The 16,446-nt window shown below is 50.1% G+C and overlaps 1 protein-coding gene across 3 annotated transcripts in view; it reads left to right on the top strand.

Moving 5' to 3' along the window:
* Nucleotides 1–16,446, top strand: part of LOC133897484 (LEAF RUST 10 DISEASE-RESISTANCE LOCUS RECEPTOR-LIKE PROTEIN KINASE-like 2.1) — a 92,105-nt gene that overhangs the window by 9,453 nt on the left and 66,206 nt on the right. The window contains exons 5-9 of one of the 3 annotated variants that reach the window (XR_009905918.1): nucleotides 8,506–8,764; nucleotides 8,855–9,148; nucleotides 9,224–9,301; nucleotides 9,366–9,488; nucleotides 9,562–10,023. The exons of the other annotated variants lie outside the window; for them this stretch is intronic. The gene's annotated coding sequence lies outside the window, so the exon portion shown is untranslated. Of the gene's footprint in view, nucleotides 1–8,505; nucleotides 8,765–8,854; nucleotides 9,149–9,223; nucleotides 9,302–9,365; nucleotides 9,489–9,561; nucleotides 10,024–16,446 lie in introns of those variants that run through there. 3 annotated transcript variants of the gene reach the window in all.

Raw genomic sequence — 16,446 nt, 5'->3', positions numbered from 1 at the left:
GAGCAGGGTGGCGCGGTCTCGGGATTTGACCACGAGATCATCGATGTAGGCCTCAACGTTGCGGCCAACCTGCAAATCAAGGGTGATGCGGATGGCGCACTGGAAAGAAGACCCAGCGTTGCGCAAACCAAAAGGCATTGATACATAGCAATAAGTCCCCACCGGAGTGGTAAAAGCAGTTTTTTCTTCATCCTCCATGGCCATATGAATCTGGTGATAACCAGAATTTGCATCTAAAAAACACAAAAGATCACATCCCGCGGTTGTATCTACAATTTGATCTATGCGGGGCAAAGGAAAAGGATCTTTGGGGCAAGCCTTGTTTAGATCGGTGTAGTCCACGCACATGCGGAGCTTGCCGTTGGCCTTCGGGACGATAACTGGGTTCGCCAGCCACTCGGGGTGGAGGACCTCTCGGATGAATCCGGCATCAAGGAGCTTGCTGACTTGCTCCCGGATGAACTCCTGGCGCTCGGGCGCCTGCCGCCGGACCTTCTGCTTCACCGCGCGTGCGTCCGGGTGCACAGCCAGGTGATGCTCGATCACCTCCCTAGGGATCCCGGGCATATCGGACGGCTGCCATGCAAACACGTCGGCGTTAGCCCGGAGGAAGGTGACGAGCGCGCTTTCCTATTTACCGCCCAGGTCACCGCCGATTCGGACGACCTGGGAGGCGTCTTCGCTCACCACGACCTCCTTCGTAGGAACGGAGGCGTCGGCAGCAAGTCGGGGTTTGGATGAAGAGGGTCCCGGGCCCCCTGGACGACCTTCGACCTCGGCTCGAGCTAAGACCAAGGCCGAGTATAACTACTCGGCGCAAGAGACGGCGCTGCTGGTCTCGGCGAACACGGAGATGGGGGCCTGCTGGGCCCGGCATCTTAACCGTGAGGTATGCATAGTGCGTGATCACCATGAACCGAGCGAGCACCGGGTGCCCGAGGATGGCGTTGTAGGGGAGGGGGAGCTCCACGACATCGAAGATGACGTTCTCCGTCCGGAAGTTGTCCCGGCTCCCGAATGTCACGGGCAACTCGACCTGCCCGAGGGGCAGGGAGTGCCCGGGTGTCACCCTGTAAAACGGGAGCGACGGCTTTAGGAGCCTGAAGGGCACCTGCAGCTTCTCGAAAGCCTCCTTGGAGAGGAGGTTAAGGCCTGTGCCCCCATCGATCAGCACTCTGCTGACCTTCACATTGCAGATGGTGGGGGACACTACCAGGGGTAGTCGCCCCACGCCTGCAGTACTGGCGGGGTGGTCGGCCAAGCTGAATGTGATCAGGGCATCCGACCACTTCAGGGGCCTTACGGCCTCTTCGCCCGGGGTCGCCGAGCACACCTCGCGCCGCATGGTCTTGACACTGCGGCGGGAGGAGGGCGTGTACGCACCTCTGTCGATGAAGGCGATGGTGTGCTCAGGCTCCTGGAAGCCGAGCTCTGGGTTGTTGGGGGTGGCTTCATCGTCGCCACCCTGGCGGGGCTCCTAGCGGTCCCTTTGGCGCTGCTCAATGAGGCCCTTGACCATGCGGCACTCTGTGAGGTCATGCCACCTGGTCTGATGAATCAGGCACCACTTCCCCGTCTCGGGCCCTGCAGGAGCGGGGGCCCTTGCCAGAGCGGGAGCCCTTGCGGGAGCCGGAGCCCTTACGGGAACCAGAGCCCTAGGAGGGGCTCGGGCTGGAGCCCTCGCGGGCGCAGGCCGTCTATCGGTGGCCGCCCGGCGTGCTTGCCGGCGGTCGGGCTCCTGGGCCGGCCCACGGGCGGGGCCCTGGGCTGACTCGACGAGGACAGCCTCGCGCCTCCTTCTCTTTTTCTTTTCCCGCCTGTCGGGGCGGGAAGGACCTGGTTGATCGGTGGCGGGGTGCTCAGGGCGCGGAACGTGCCACGCTCGAGCTTCCGCCGACTTGGCGCACTTGTCGGCCAGCGTGAAAAGTTCCGCGGTGGTTTCAACCTCGTGCGTGCCTAGCTTCTCGAGCATCCGCTCGTCGCGAACGCCCTGCCGGAATGCGACAATGACAGCGTGGGGGGTTATCCGCGGGATGGTGTTGCGGACCTGGCTGAAGCACTGAATAAAGCGCCGTAGCGTCTCCCCCTCCTGCTGCTTGACAGCGTGGTGGTCGCACACCAGGCCGAGGCGCGTGAATGTGCCCTGAAAATTAGCCATGTGAAAGTGCATCTAGCCCCTATGTGTGGTTTTGGTAATTAATGACAATACCTATGGACTAACAATGGTGTTGAGTTTGTTAGTAGGTTTTTCCATAGGTGATGCATGGATGAGAAATATGTATGAACTCTAGGTGAATGGGAAGATTGAAAGTACATCAAGATGAATGAGCTCTAGGTGATGCTCGGATGTGATGCATGGAGGAGAAATATGCATCTAAAAAAATGAGCTTTTAGTGATGCTCATAAGAAGAAGAAGAAGCTCAATAAGATTAGCAATAAGCTTTAATGCTAAGTTACTTGTGGAGATCAAGTAACTAAAGGTATGACTTATTAATAGAGTTTTATGGACTAACCCGTGTGCTATGTGTTTAAGAATGAGTGGGGTTAGGTTCTATATGAAGATTGACAATATGCATGAAGGCTAATAAGTTACTTATGGAGATCAAGTAACTTAAGGTATAAATGTTGTCATTTAGGTTTTATGGACTAACCCATGTGTTTTGTGCTTAAGAGTGAGTTGGGGTTAGGATCCATAAGAAGGCATGAGTTGATTTGAAATCATATATGCCAAGAGTGAAGAACAAGAGTGGACTCCATATATAAAAAGGTGAATTCCTTGAAGATGTCGAATACAAAGTGGTTTTCTATGGCAAGACGGTGAAGGGCAAGCAAGACTCAGCTGCGATGGACCATCCGTGGTGAAGGGCAAGCAAATGGCTTGGCGCCGAAGGACCAAGGCGGTGGTGAAGAGCGAGTGAAGGCTTTGCGCCGATGGACCGTGCGAGGCTATGTGAAGCTATGGATGATTCACATCAATCATATGAAGAATCAAGAAGAGATGGAGTGAAGAATATATGGAAGTTGGCAACCCTCAAGGTTTGAAAGAAAAAGAAGCGGTACTTGAAAGTTTTCAAATGCTCAAAGTGGTTCAAACGAGTTTTATCTTTGAATTTGAGTATAGGTATGCCGCACTATTAAGAGGGATGCAACGTGAGCTAATTGTCGTGTCTCAGTGCTCAAGAGTTCCCAACCAAACCCAAAGTGAGAGTTTGTTGTTAAGAGTCCGGAGCGGAAAGTGCGGAAGTGTCCAAAATGGGTTTTGGAGTGTTACTAATTTGATCCTATGTGTTTTAGGTCATGAATTCAGTTGGGATGTGTAGCCCTCTGAATAAGCTTTCCATAGAGTCCAAAATCGTCGAAATCGGACTCCGGAATCAAAAGTTATCGCCGTTTTTCGGAGGTCAGCTGTGCTGTACTCGGAGACTCCGGTGAAGACCGGATTCTCCGGTACCTGGAAAGGCCGGAGACTCCGGTGTAGTCCGGATACTCCGGTGAAGTCCGGATACTCCGGTACCTGGAGTGGCCGGAGACTCCGGGAAGTCTCCGGGGCTGTTTTCTGGGTTAAGTGTCGACCGGAGACTCCGGTGTAGGCCGGATACTCCGGTAAAAGTCCAGAAAAGAGCGTAACGGCTAGTTCTGACACATTCTGTGACTGTTCTGACGCCGTATTTGGATTTAGGGCCGGATACTCTGGTGTTCACCGGATACTCCGGCCAGTTCTGTCTAAAACAGTAACGGCTAGTTGTTTGGAGTGGGCTATTTATACCCCACTCACCCCATCCTTTGGGGCTGCTGCAAGGGCACGAAAAGAACATCCTCTAGAGCCAAAAGAACTCCCTCCCACTCCATTCTAGTGTGTGATTTGAGAAGAAAAGTGAGTTGGGTTGAGAGATTGGAAGATTGAGTGCAAGTGAGCTAAAATCCAATCTTGAGCACTTGAGTTCTTGACAAGAAGTTCTCGAAGCGTTTGTTACTCTTGGAGGTGAAGCCTCCTAGCCGGCTAGGTGTTGCCCGGTGAGCTCCTGCACGTGTGGTGAGCCGCGGGAAAGTTTGTGAAGGTCGATCTCGCCTCCGAAAGGGAAGAGATAAAGCTAGTGGATCGAGGAAAGCGGTTGAAAGAGACCCGGCTCGTTGGAGCTTCCTCAACGGAGACGTAGGATTCACGGTGGTGAATTCGAACTTCGGGAAACAAATCTTTGTGTCTCCTCTCTTGTTTCCTTTCATTTATGTTTTTGCTCAAATCTTTGTGCATATTGCTCGATCTATTTGTTTGTGTGTATTTGAGTGTAGGTTCTTCGTGAATCTACTTGGAATCATCTCCGGGAACACACGACATCACTTGGTTTGAGCTAGAACTCTCCACTCCTTAATTTTATTCAGTTTCGGGCTCTGTTCTGTACAGAAACCGGAGAATCCGGACTTTACCGGAGTTTCCGGACCTGTACACACAGGAGTATCCGGACTACACCGGAGACTCCGGGGTGAACAGTAATTCCAGGCATATGAACAGTATTTTCAGCCTTTTTCAATTTAAGTTTTATTGCATATCTCTTGTTAGAATTGAGTAATTTTTGTCACCTTAGTATTGTAATTTTCACACTTATTTAGGGTGTTTGTGCACTAGTTGAGCCTAGCATATTTAGGTTTTTCTCTTGTGAAAAACTCGTTAGTTTATATTCCACTGCAAGTTTAGGCCATCGGTAGAAAGGGTTAAATTTTTGTAAAAACGCCTATTCACCCTCCCTCTAGGCGACATCATTGTCCTTTCACCATGAACTGGTGGAAAAGATCATCCCAGGAGCTGATAGATCCTGGGGGTAAGTTCATAAGCCAAAAGCGGGCAGAGCCCCTCAAGGCAACATGAAAGTAGTTAGCCATCACCTTCTCGCTGCCACCAGCCGCCTGGACGGCGGTGGTGTATATTTGGAGGAACTCGACGGGGTCGATGGACCCATCGTACTTCTCTGGCAGCTTGGGGCGGAACTTGGTGGGCCATTTGACCCGGCGGAGCTCACTGGTGAAGGCACGACAACCGGTGCCGTACCCTGCGGCGCAGGCAGCGCCCTTAGGCGGTGAACGCCGGCGAGCCGGGGAGCCCCGGCGATCATGGGCCGGCAAAGAGGAGGCCTGGTCCTCGGCTTCAGCCTCCTACTGGGTCTCCCGCTGGCGCTCGAGAGTGACGCGCGCGTCTTCGATGCCCCTCCGCTCGATGAGGTGTAAGCAGAGGCCCTGGGTTCCGGAAGTGGCCAGGGGGGCAGCGCTCCGCCTGGAGTCCCCCTGGCCAGCGCGACCACCACCTGACGATGGGCCGGTCCTAGCGGCGCCACGTTGGGAGGTGACGCGGGAACTTTCGGCCAGCACCTGGCGGTGGGCCGTGCCGACTAGGGTGGCTACTTCCTGGAGCCAGCGGCCCTCCGGGTTTCCCCCGCTGCCTGGACTGGCGGGTGCCTGAGGAGAGCATGTGCCGCAAGCAGCGCGCTCCCAGGACTGGCCTCGCCGAAGGCGAGCCTATGCCGGAGCGGCGCCCGGCGCTGTCCAGACGCAGACCTGGCGGCAGGAGTTTCGGTCACCTGCTGGGGGTTAGGTGGTGCACCGGCAACGGCGGCGGCTTCCCTGCTGAGCCCAGCGCCCTGGTCCCCTTGGGAGGGGAATGCCGTGCGTGCAGATCGCGGCTGCTGCTGGGACGCAGCAGCGACTAGGGCCTCCTGAGCGAGGGGCTCCATTTCTCCGCTGGAGCTGGAGCCGGAGCGCTGGAGACGATGACCACTGGCCATTTTTTCTACAGAAGAAAACAATAATCAAATTCAGGGATGCTTCCCCCCTACTTGACGCGCCAGCTGTCGGAGGGTTAACTCCTATCGCAGGGATCCTGAGGGACCCCTTTTTAGAGATTCGGCGGGGGGGATGATCCTGAATATGTTCGCCAGAGAAATAAATGGGTATGAATGTGATGGCCGGTGGGGTGGAATGATCGAGTGCGGAACGAAGTAAATGCGCTGGTGTTTAGACAGGTTCGGACCGCACGGAGGCGTAACACCCTACTCCTGTGTGGATACTATAAATGCCTTGAGAATGTCCCTCAAGGATGTTGCTGGTTACAAGAATGTTTGTCTATCTTAGAGCCTGAGGCTCCTTGTTCTTCGGTCTGCGTGTGCCTGTTGGCTCTGGGTGCTCTCGATCTTCTCTTCTCTTCGCTACTTAGCTTGCTCAGAGATTTCAAAGCTTCAAAAACTTGTCTTTGTCCGTGCTGCCGGCTGCTTTAAATACCCGCTGGCAGTAGCGTGCTCCGAACGGGAGTGGGGGGGCACGAGTTCCAAGATACCATAAATGGAAAGGGCGTCATCATAGCCTCTGTGCGAAGTGACTGGGGGTGGAAAATGCGCCCCACGCCCGGTCATCCGTCACCATAAATGCACTGGCAACGGGCGCCGTGGAGAGGGCCCACCGGGCAGCCGCAGAGCGACCCGGCGTGCCCGCCCTGTCTTGTTCTCCTGCCACAACAGCGCGGCAGACGGAATGCCTCAGCCCTTACGACGTTATCCCGAGACGGGCCGGATGGCACGGGATGGGACCCGTGCATTTAATGACCCCACGCCCTTTTGCCAGAATGTGGCAGGAACTGACACCGAGCGTGGCGGGAGCAGTTGGGGGTGACAGGCCACGCGCGCTTTTTAAATGCGGCCTTAGGCCTTTGACTGGCTGACACCTCATCAGTGGGCCCCTGCGGGGGCCACTGTTAGGGGGTTTTCTGAGTCGTCGGGGAACCGATTGTTCGGGGGTCACTGTTCACCTCCCCGAGCACTCTCTACCGAGAATGCCCTTTCTTGATCCTCGGGGAACCGAGTGCTCGGGGGTACTGTTCACCTCCCCGAGCACTCTCTACCGGGCACGCTTGTACGGATCCTCGGGGGACCGAGTGCTCGGGGGCCGCTGCACGCAGCCCCGAGCACTCTCTCCCGAAACTTCCTTCAGTAGGTCCTAGGGATACTTGGGTGGCCAGGGGGCCACCTCTCGCGGCCCCGGGCACACTTCTCCCGGTACTTAGCTTTCCTGATCGTTGGGGGACTCGGGTGCTCGGGGGTCACCGTATACCTCCCCGAGCACTTTCTTCCCGGTACTTAGACTTCGCAAATCATCGGGGAACTTGGGTACTCGGGGACCACTGACTGTGGCCCCGAGCGCCCTCTCCCGGGACTTAATCTTTTTTACGTCGCGGAGGAGACTCCGCGGGATGGTGCCACGTGGTGGATTGCTGGCCTGGCCTCGGGATTCGGGGACCCCCAGTTCCTGATTCACCGACAGCGAGTGGGCTAACCGCCCCCTGAGAGGGCGGTTAGGAGCCAGCCCCGCGCCCCCTCCCCTCCTCCCTTCTCTATATAAGCTGTGAAATTGAGGAAAAATCCTCATTTTATTCCAAAAAAAGAGAAAAGTAGAGAAGAAGAGAGGAGAGGAGAGGAGAGGAAGACAGCGCGGCGAAGCCCTACTGTTTTCGATCAGCGGATTTGAAAAGCATTTTTTGGTAATTTCTTTTATACTCATATTGTTGTTAGTAAGTAAAGTAGCACTGTATGACCTAGGGTTTAGCGGTATGACCTAGGGTTTAGGGTTTAGAAAATGTTGTATTTAGTAGTATATTGTCAATATTAATTACAACATGGTAGGATAGCCATTAAATACATAGTAGTGTTTGGCTGGGTTATGTTCACCAGCGGCCAAGGTCACCTGGTGTCGAGGACCCTTGTTCCGTACATGAGGTTGATAGTGGATGCGGAAGGCGATGAGGTACCATAGTTTAGTTGGGCATCTGCTGTCCTTGCTGCGACATATCGGGCGTTGTGCAACACGTGCACGAAGAAGGAGCCACTGGCCACTTCTACTGGGTGCCCACTACTACTGCAGCTATGGTCTTACGAGTGGTTCGCGATAGGCCGGTCAGTTGTGGACCGCTCCCCGTACCCTGAGGAATGGTACTGTTAGCCCGAGGAGGATGGATCCATCATGGCCTCGCTGTGGTGTCGACGTCGGGTATGTACTTAATTTTTGAATGCTTTAATTGTCACATGTTTTTGTTATGGATTCAGACTATGTTTCTCACATGTTTTTGTTCTGAATTCTGACTATGTTTCTCACACAGCCACACTGGGCTCATGAGCAGGCCCATAGCGCGTATGAGCTTTTTTGGTCACAGTTTGACCGGCTTCGTCCAGACGACGTGGTATGGACCCCGTACAGCTACTTGGCCACCCAAGGCCATGCAGGATTGGGTCTGTCTCCATTGTGTACCCGCGACGAGGAGTAATGGCTTACGAAGACACCGCTCGTCTTCGACATCTTCATAGAGTAGTACTCACTGCACCGCGTCATGCGACAGTTCAGGTGCTACCAAGTTTTCCCCCTCGTCAACATTCGCACGGTTCCAGGGCACGTCCACATGTAACTATAATCAAGTAAATAATTTGTAGCATTCATCTCATTTTCAGTCTATTTAATGTGGTTCACTTGCAGGTATACACGAAAGGGACAGCCGAGTGGCAACTTCTGGGCAGATCGCTTGGCGCCGTACGTCTCAGCATGGGCCCAAGCCCTTCAGGATGTCGTGGAGGAGGCGTGTTCATTTGACGAGCGGAGCTTCGAGGAGTACATACGGTGGTACGTACCACGTACACGTACACGGTTCACCTTCACCCCAGAGGATGTTCGACCTCACGTCGCGTCGACTACGGAGGTCTACCCGGGCCATTGGGACGAGGGCGCTGCATTAGCGGTATGTGTAATTTACATCTCATTTCAGTACCATGTACTCGTGTAAGAACGACTATAAACTGAAATTCTCATTTCTTGTTTGTTTCCACAGGTCGATATCATTTATGATATCCATAGGGACGTAGCTGGAACCATGGACCGCCTCAGGCAAGGGGTGTAGCTCAGTGCGACGGATGTAGCGGGGTTCATCAAGCGGGTTTTCTATAAGACCGTGCGGGCCTTGAAGCTTGCCTCTTGCCAGTCCACTGTAGACGTCGCAGGAGCGCCTCCCAGGTCGAGTGGGGTCCACGCAGAGTCGTCCAAGAGGTCTAATGTGCACCACTGTCCACGGGGTCGACACCCAAATGGCCCCCTGTACCACGACCTACAGGACCGGACCCAATAGGTACGGATATTTCATACTTACGGCGTTTAAAGATATTCGTTTCTTACTGGTGCATTAATTTGAAACAAATATTAGGTGCACCTATTCATGTCTCGACACTGCCACCTAGATCGAGCCCAGTGCCGACACCCTCACCACTCACAGGCCACTCAGGTACTAGGCGACACTACATTGCCGTATTCAATATATTCAATAGTATATATAATATTCTCCGCAGGTTACTTCAGAGATGAGGCCGGGCCGTCTTCAGCTATACCTCGACCGATCCCACCACCAGCGTTTGACCCCTACTACGGCACGCACACCTGGCCATCTACTACTGCACCTGCATACCACATAGGTACAATAGTGCATTTTATACAAATACTTTTATTTCCACATTTTCCGTATTTAATACATTCATCTGTTCGTAGGCCCCTCCAGCCAGTACACATGGATGGCGGTGGAACCTTCGGAGTCTTCATACCCGAGCCAGGAGGATGAGCCTGGGCCAAACTCCCCGTTCGACCTCATGAGGGACTTCTTCGGGGGCACACCAGACTGCCACGTCTTCCAGCAGTCCCAGCTACCCAGTGCTCCACTTCGAACACAGCACACCCAGGAGGAGGCCTTAACACCGGTGATCTCTACTAGGCCTACCAGGCAGGTTGGTGCACCTGACGCCCTTACCTACTCTAGGGGCCACGTGAGGACCAACCAGCGACAGCGGCACCGGGACCATGATGGTGGGAATGGCCGGTGTCAGCAGGGGAGACAGCAGTAGGATTGTACATTTGTTTTTGTAACTTACATATGCATATTCGATTCGTGACCTATTCTTACATATTCGGACACGTCTAATCTCTATGGTCTACTTACCATGTCGTAACTGCATTTCTTATTCTAATGTGATCGCACGCTAGTTGCATTTCTTAATCCAACGTGACCACACACTACTTTCTATCGTCCTCGGCTATGTATGAACTGTTCACGACAGACCTAGAAAAGTATTTCTTACAAAACTACTTATACACGAAGTGACCACTCGAAAACTCTGTCGGGAGTCTAACTTTAGTCATGAAGCGACCACACGACTGAATTTTAACCATTAAATGACATCACCTCTGTCCTGGTGTAATCTGCAGACACGAATTGACTGCACCACTCAACTTTAACCATGAAATGACAACACATTTTTTCCTTACGCAGGCTATAGACAAGAAGTGACAACACGGGATCGCTTTTACCAAAAATTAAATGACAACACATGTATCTTGACATATGGAATCTCTCTCCAGCATCAATGCCACAACTTTTCTATTCTTCAAAAGGGAATCCAATACTCCTGCCCTCTGCTAAGCCCTTCCACCCACTCATTTCTTCAAGAGAGAATCCAATGCTCCTGCCTTCTCCCACCATAAATAACCCCCCTTCATACATGGATACACCACTCTTTTCTCAGTTCTCTCAACTGTAATGTCTTACTCAGCTTCACCAAACCCACCCAAGAAACATTGGGGGATTTTCATCCCCCAGGGGGTCGAACCACCGATGTGCTTATGTGGTGACCGTTGTAGGCTTCGCGAGTCCCAGGATATCTCCTACACCTATGGGCTACGCTTCTTCATGTGTGCCAACTACCAATACAACAAGCCTCAACATGGACCGTATGAGTATCCACAGGTATACCAACAAAGATCAGCTACATCTTTCCCGATTTCACACACTGTTTTACTAATATATCATCTTGTTCTATTTATCCAGTCTCCTCCACATATCTGTGACTTTATTGAATGGCTCGACATTGAGCAAAATGAAGACCAGAAGCGGTGGGTCGATATGACCATGCGGTGGAGGATGAAAGCTTACGCACGCCGAGAGTACGAGCAACAGCAAGACGAACTACGTCTGAAGCGGCAGGAAGAAAAGTGCACGAGGAAGGTAACACATGACCATACCGCGGCTCAGGCCCGCGACGCTGAGAGGGCAAGGAAGTGGGAGAGGGCCCGTCGTGCTAAGGCGGCAGGTCCCGATGCCCTGCGAAAGGACAAATATCTGAGGTGCACTCAGTAGAGAGTATCTAATGTAACCCGACATATTTCCACTCCCTAAGGCATGTTATGATTAGGAGCGACGCACTACTAAGTAGGTCTTTATGCGAACCGTACATGCCACTTTTTTTTTCGTCGTGTCTCGGTGGTTACAGTCTCATGTAATGTTTTCTACCATATGTATAATCTTATGTTTGTCGCCGTTTGTAACCTCATTGCCGCGATATGCTGCGAGTGCTTCACATATATAATTTGTTCACAAATATTGATTTTATATCCTCCTAACAATACGTAAACTAGTCTAAAATATCACTTCCCTATTATGCCGTATTGGCTATTTTTTAACCATTTTAATTCTAAATTTTGCAACATATCAATTTCAAATATTGAGCAACATACTTTGCAACATTTTAAAAAAAAGCTTACCCGCCCCCTGAGAGGGCGGTTAGATAGTACTCGCCCTCTCAGTGGGCGGTTAACCCTACCCGCACTCTGAGAAGGCGGTTAGACCCTTTACCGCCTTCTCAGGGGGCAGTTAGCCCACCCGCCCTCTTAGGGGGCGGTAAGGAGTCCTTACCGCTCTCTGAGATGACTGCAACTCTTTCAGGAGGCGGTAAATATCTAATTTTACAAATACTGCACCGAAAATTCTATTTATTTAAATTTTTAATAAAAAATATAAAAATAAAAAACTCTCCAGATTCAGCTCGAACCTGAGGAGAGTGTTGAGGGCCCATCACAAAAGCTGGCTCGTGCCGTGACCTCCTGGCCTGGGTCCTCGCACACCGATGACTCATGCGGGCCTGAGACCTAGAAACCTTCCACCGAGAAATACGCCATGCGTGTACAGGCGCTGCAATTTTGTCTTCTTCTCCTGTCCGATTTGCGATCTCTGTTGTGTACAGCTGATGGAGCCGAGCCACAAAAGCCGTTCTTCTGGTCTCCATTGCGCTCAACAAATGCTCCATCCTGTTCATCTGTCGTGTTTGACTTCTGGGCTGGAGAGTGTCCTTTAAAATACCAATTCCCAAAGTTATCTCACATCAACATTGTACTGTGCATGATGTTCTTAGTCGCAGGCTTTATCACATGCGGTTTAGAAGAAATTTGCATTATAAGTTAGGAGTAGAATGGGACAAAGTGAAAATTATAATGGATGGTTTCAGTTTGAATAGTGACAAGGATATTCCCAAATGGAAAGGTAGTAAACGGATCTACTCAACTAGTGAAGGTTATAATTGGATTAAAAATGGTGTTATCACAGTTAGAAAACAACATATATATGGATATTTGAAAATATGGTGTTCCTTATAGAATCAAAGTGTTCTTGTGGATTTTGTATGACAGGAAACTTCAACTAGGGACCAACTTCTCAAAACCCGGGGGGGGGGGGTGGGTGGAAAGGGGGTAAACTTTGTACCTTTTCCAATTCTGATGAGAGCATTGATCATTTGTTTTTTTGTGTGTGCTCTGTGGCTATTCATGGTTGGACTGCTTTGGTTTCTGTAGGAGTGTGTTCTTTCATTCCAGCTTGTTTATATGATCTGATTAGAGGAGACATGATAAAAACCAGGTTTAATGGGAGGTTTTGTTGTATTTCTTTGTTGTGGGCTCTTTGGAAGTGGAGGAACAATACTACTTTCAAGAACAAGTATATTGTGGGTTTAGATCAAATAATTCTGGCTACTATGGGATATATGTACTTATGGAGTGTGTTGTTGAAAACAGGTGACAAACTGCAAGTGGAGCAAGTTGGAGATGAATTGAGAATCTGGTGTACGTGGTCTGTGGGGAGAGATTCACTACCACATAAAGGGTCATCTCTGCCCCCAATTTATTGCCGGTTCATAAGCTCAAGACGCACATAAAAAACTGAACTAGCAAGAACCGATAGTGATAGTGATTATCATTGTCGGTTCTTCGGCAGTGATATTAGTTCATCAAAAGATGTGACTTTAATAACCAGTAATGATAATGGCTATCACTGCCGATTGTATTTACGAACCGGTAGTGATATCCAACAATTCGTATGACTTCCTGCACCTGCCTGCTTGGTTTCTCCTTAGCGCCTTTAAAATCACACTCGCTCGATCGCTTTTGTTCGCTCTCACTCGCGCAATCGCTCTCTCTTGCTCTTACCCTCTACCCTCCACTACCGCCAGCGGACCACTACCATTCCATTCTTTAGTGAGCGGGAGTGCTGCCATCTAATCCGCGGAAGATGATGAAAGTAAGGTATTTTCTTTTAACACTAGAGATACAGCCAGCCTCCACGGCAAAAGGAACATCTAAAAAAGTAGATAAAGGTTTCGACCTTGGGAGGAATTTCCAAATAGAGAAAAGCCGTTACTATCGCAGAGTGGCATTTCTGGTGCCACTCAGCAGTCTCTTCCGTTTAGCGTTTTGTAAGGAAGAGTGGTCTGCTCAAGCCACTGCCGCCGTGCGATGCTTTTCCCCCTCTGGCCACTTCACTGTTGCCTCCGTTGCCACCTTCTCCGGCCATGCCACAGACACCCGCGCTATCGTCCAATGACCTCGGACTCCGGTGATTCAGTGAGGTCCCCCTCTGAGGACGATGACATGTGGGACTTCATCCTGGATGAACCGAAGGCGAAAAAGCCCCGGCCAAGCTCGAATGAGGAGAACGAGGAGGAGGAGGAGGCCATCAACGACGGTGTGGACGAGGACGATGATGACGATGATGGCGAGGACGAGGACAACAACGGTGATGATGAGGACAAGGACGACGGTGACGACTATTTCTTTGTCGTTGTGGCTGATGGCCAGTAGACATGACGCGCGCGTTTAAGGTTTTTTGTGCATGCGGGTTTAGGGTTTTTTGCGTGCGGCCATCCTTGTCTTTTGTTTTTTGTGTACAGTAATGGATTTAGTGAGTTAATTATAGATTATTGTGATATAAAGCTATAATTATGGAGATTAGTAATATAAAGATTGGTTAAATTATTGTCTGCCTACTTAAATTTTATTTTATTTTTGTCCTGGGTTGAGTATCACTGCCAGTTTGTGGTTAGAACTGTTAGTGATAAGCATACAAATTGGCAGCATAAGCTAAAGAACCGGCAGTGATATGTACAATCACTGTCGGTTTTGTAACCGGTAGTGATAAATCATGCTTAATCACTATTGGTTAAAAAACCGGTAATAATACAGTTTTTAAAGCGGCAGTGATGACCTTTCTGTAGTAGTGATTTTGTGTGTGTTATTTTGCAGGTAAACAACAAGATGCAAGAGAACAACACTTTGCATCGACGGTTGTTGTCTAGGAAATGGAGGTGGAAGTAGAGGAGCAGGAGATGGCATTGGATAGGAAGAATATGGCTGTCTCTATGACAATCGATTCGGTTGATGTTTGCTCCCTTCTGTTTGCTGATTCTTAGTTGGAGCATGTTTAGTTGGCCTCGAATGTGGATAATTGCTATTTGTGTTGCACGTCGGTTGGATTATTTGCACCAGGGATGCAACACTCGCATCATCCATTTCGATATCAAACCTCACAACATACTCGTAGACAACGAATTCTGTCAAAAAATTACAGATTTTGGTTTGGCGAAGATATGCTACCTCATGTCGAAGATTAGTTCCTGACAATATCTTCGAGATTAGGGATCTAGAAGCAAACAAAACAAGCGATTTATATAGATTCGGGCCCCGGAAAAGGAGTAATACCCTACGTCTTGTGTGCATGATGCTGTATGTAGATTGTCTCAAGTACAAGCAAGGTGGCTAAACCTATTACAATGGAGTAGATCGGATCTAAACTAATATAGGGTTGAAGTCGCTGAATATCTCCAAAACTAAGGTCTTAGTGGTTGCATCGAGTTGTGTAGGTGTGAATCTGTTATGAGTTGTATTTGGAGGTCAGGGTCTCCACGTTATAAAGGGGTCCTGACACCACCTTAGTTCCATTTGTAGTCGATATGGAGTCCTTCATCTTGTCGGTCAAGGCAAGATAGTCGAATCCAGCTTAGATACTAGTCGTGCTCAAGTCGGTTAACACGATCGAGACCTTCCTAGTATAGGTTTTCGTGATCTCTGGGTATACCGGGCTGCATAGATTTGGATCCGCAATATATGGAGGTGTCCATCAGGTATATGGTGTACCCTATCCATGTATAATATACTACTTATGCGCATATATCCTATAGTTAGATATTCGACAGTAGCCCCCTAACTCTACGCAGCAGGGGGGATTCCCACAAGCGCCTACTCGAGTACTGCCAAGTCTAAACCTGGTCGAGCAAGGTAGATCAAGCTTGTAGTTGAAAGAATCGAGCAAAGGATTTCGTGTTCCGAGTATCGAGTGGAAACACTATTGGGTCGAGCGCCCTGCCGTTGTCCACACTCGAAGCTCAAGAAAGGCTTGAAAAAAACTCAACTTCCTGACATCCGTCTCTGGGTAGAGTTAAAAAGAAATCTCCAAAATTTGAACTGTTGGGTATAGGTGTATTTAATGCACTCGAATGGGCATGCCAAAATTTCACACGATGCCATCATCCCGTCTTTCATGCCGAACGAGGCACCACAGTAACAGAAGTAGTTACCAAAGAAAATGTTAAGTACCAGGCTCTATATTCGTATGAACCTGGACTGTAGCTATTCTTCATCCTCTCTCCACATTCTCCTGCTTCAAGATTTCACCTTTTTTGGCCCAAGTACGCGCTGCCGCAAAGCAGTCTTGCTCATGGCCTCCAGCCCTTTTGCGAACATCGCTGCTCCTTCCTCGCTTGAGAAAGAAACCAACTTGAAGGCCACTGATGCCTCCTCCGAGCAGCTGGATGAGATGAGGCTACTGACTGACATCTGGGCAATCTCGACGATGCAAGAATCGAAGCTTCAAGAACTTGAGGGCAAAGGAATCATTCCTCCTTGCGAGCTGGCCAACTGGAGGTCGATGTCTGGTGAGGAATTCCCATCCTGCCAGTTCGATCATGAACACGTAGTGTTTGAATCATTTTTTTCGCTACGGTTTCAATGTTCCCCCTTCCAAATTTCTTGTCAACATTCTCTATCATTACCAAGTAGAGCTCCACCACTTAAATCCGAACTCTATAATTATGCTCAGTGTATTTGTCCATCCGTGCGAAGCCTTCGTCGGTATTGCGCCGAGCCTAAACTTGTTCGTGTATTTCTATTACTAAAAAGGAATACTGAAAATAAATGTGTCGGGGGTTGTGGTTTCCAACTGCATAACAAAATGAAGAATTCCTATGTTCCGGTTGCGCTAATGTCCTCCTAGCAAAAAGATTG

This window comes from Phragmites australis, chromosome 1 (assembly GCF_958298935.1).
Source record: "Phragmites australis chromosome 1, lpPhrAust1.1, whole genome shotgun sequence".
Taxonomy (NCBI): Eukaryota; Viridiplantae; Streptophyta; class Magnoliopsida; order Poales; family Poaceae; genus Phragmites; species Phragmites australis.
Note: the sequence above shows the minus strand (reverse complement) of the source record. Positions and strands in the feature narration are given on the sequence as shown.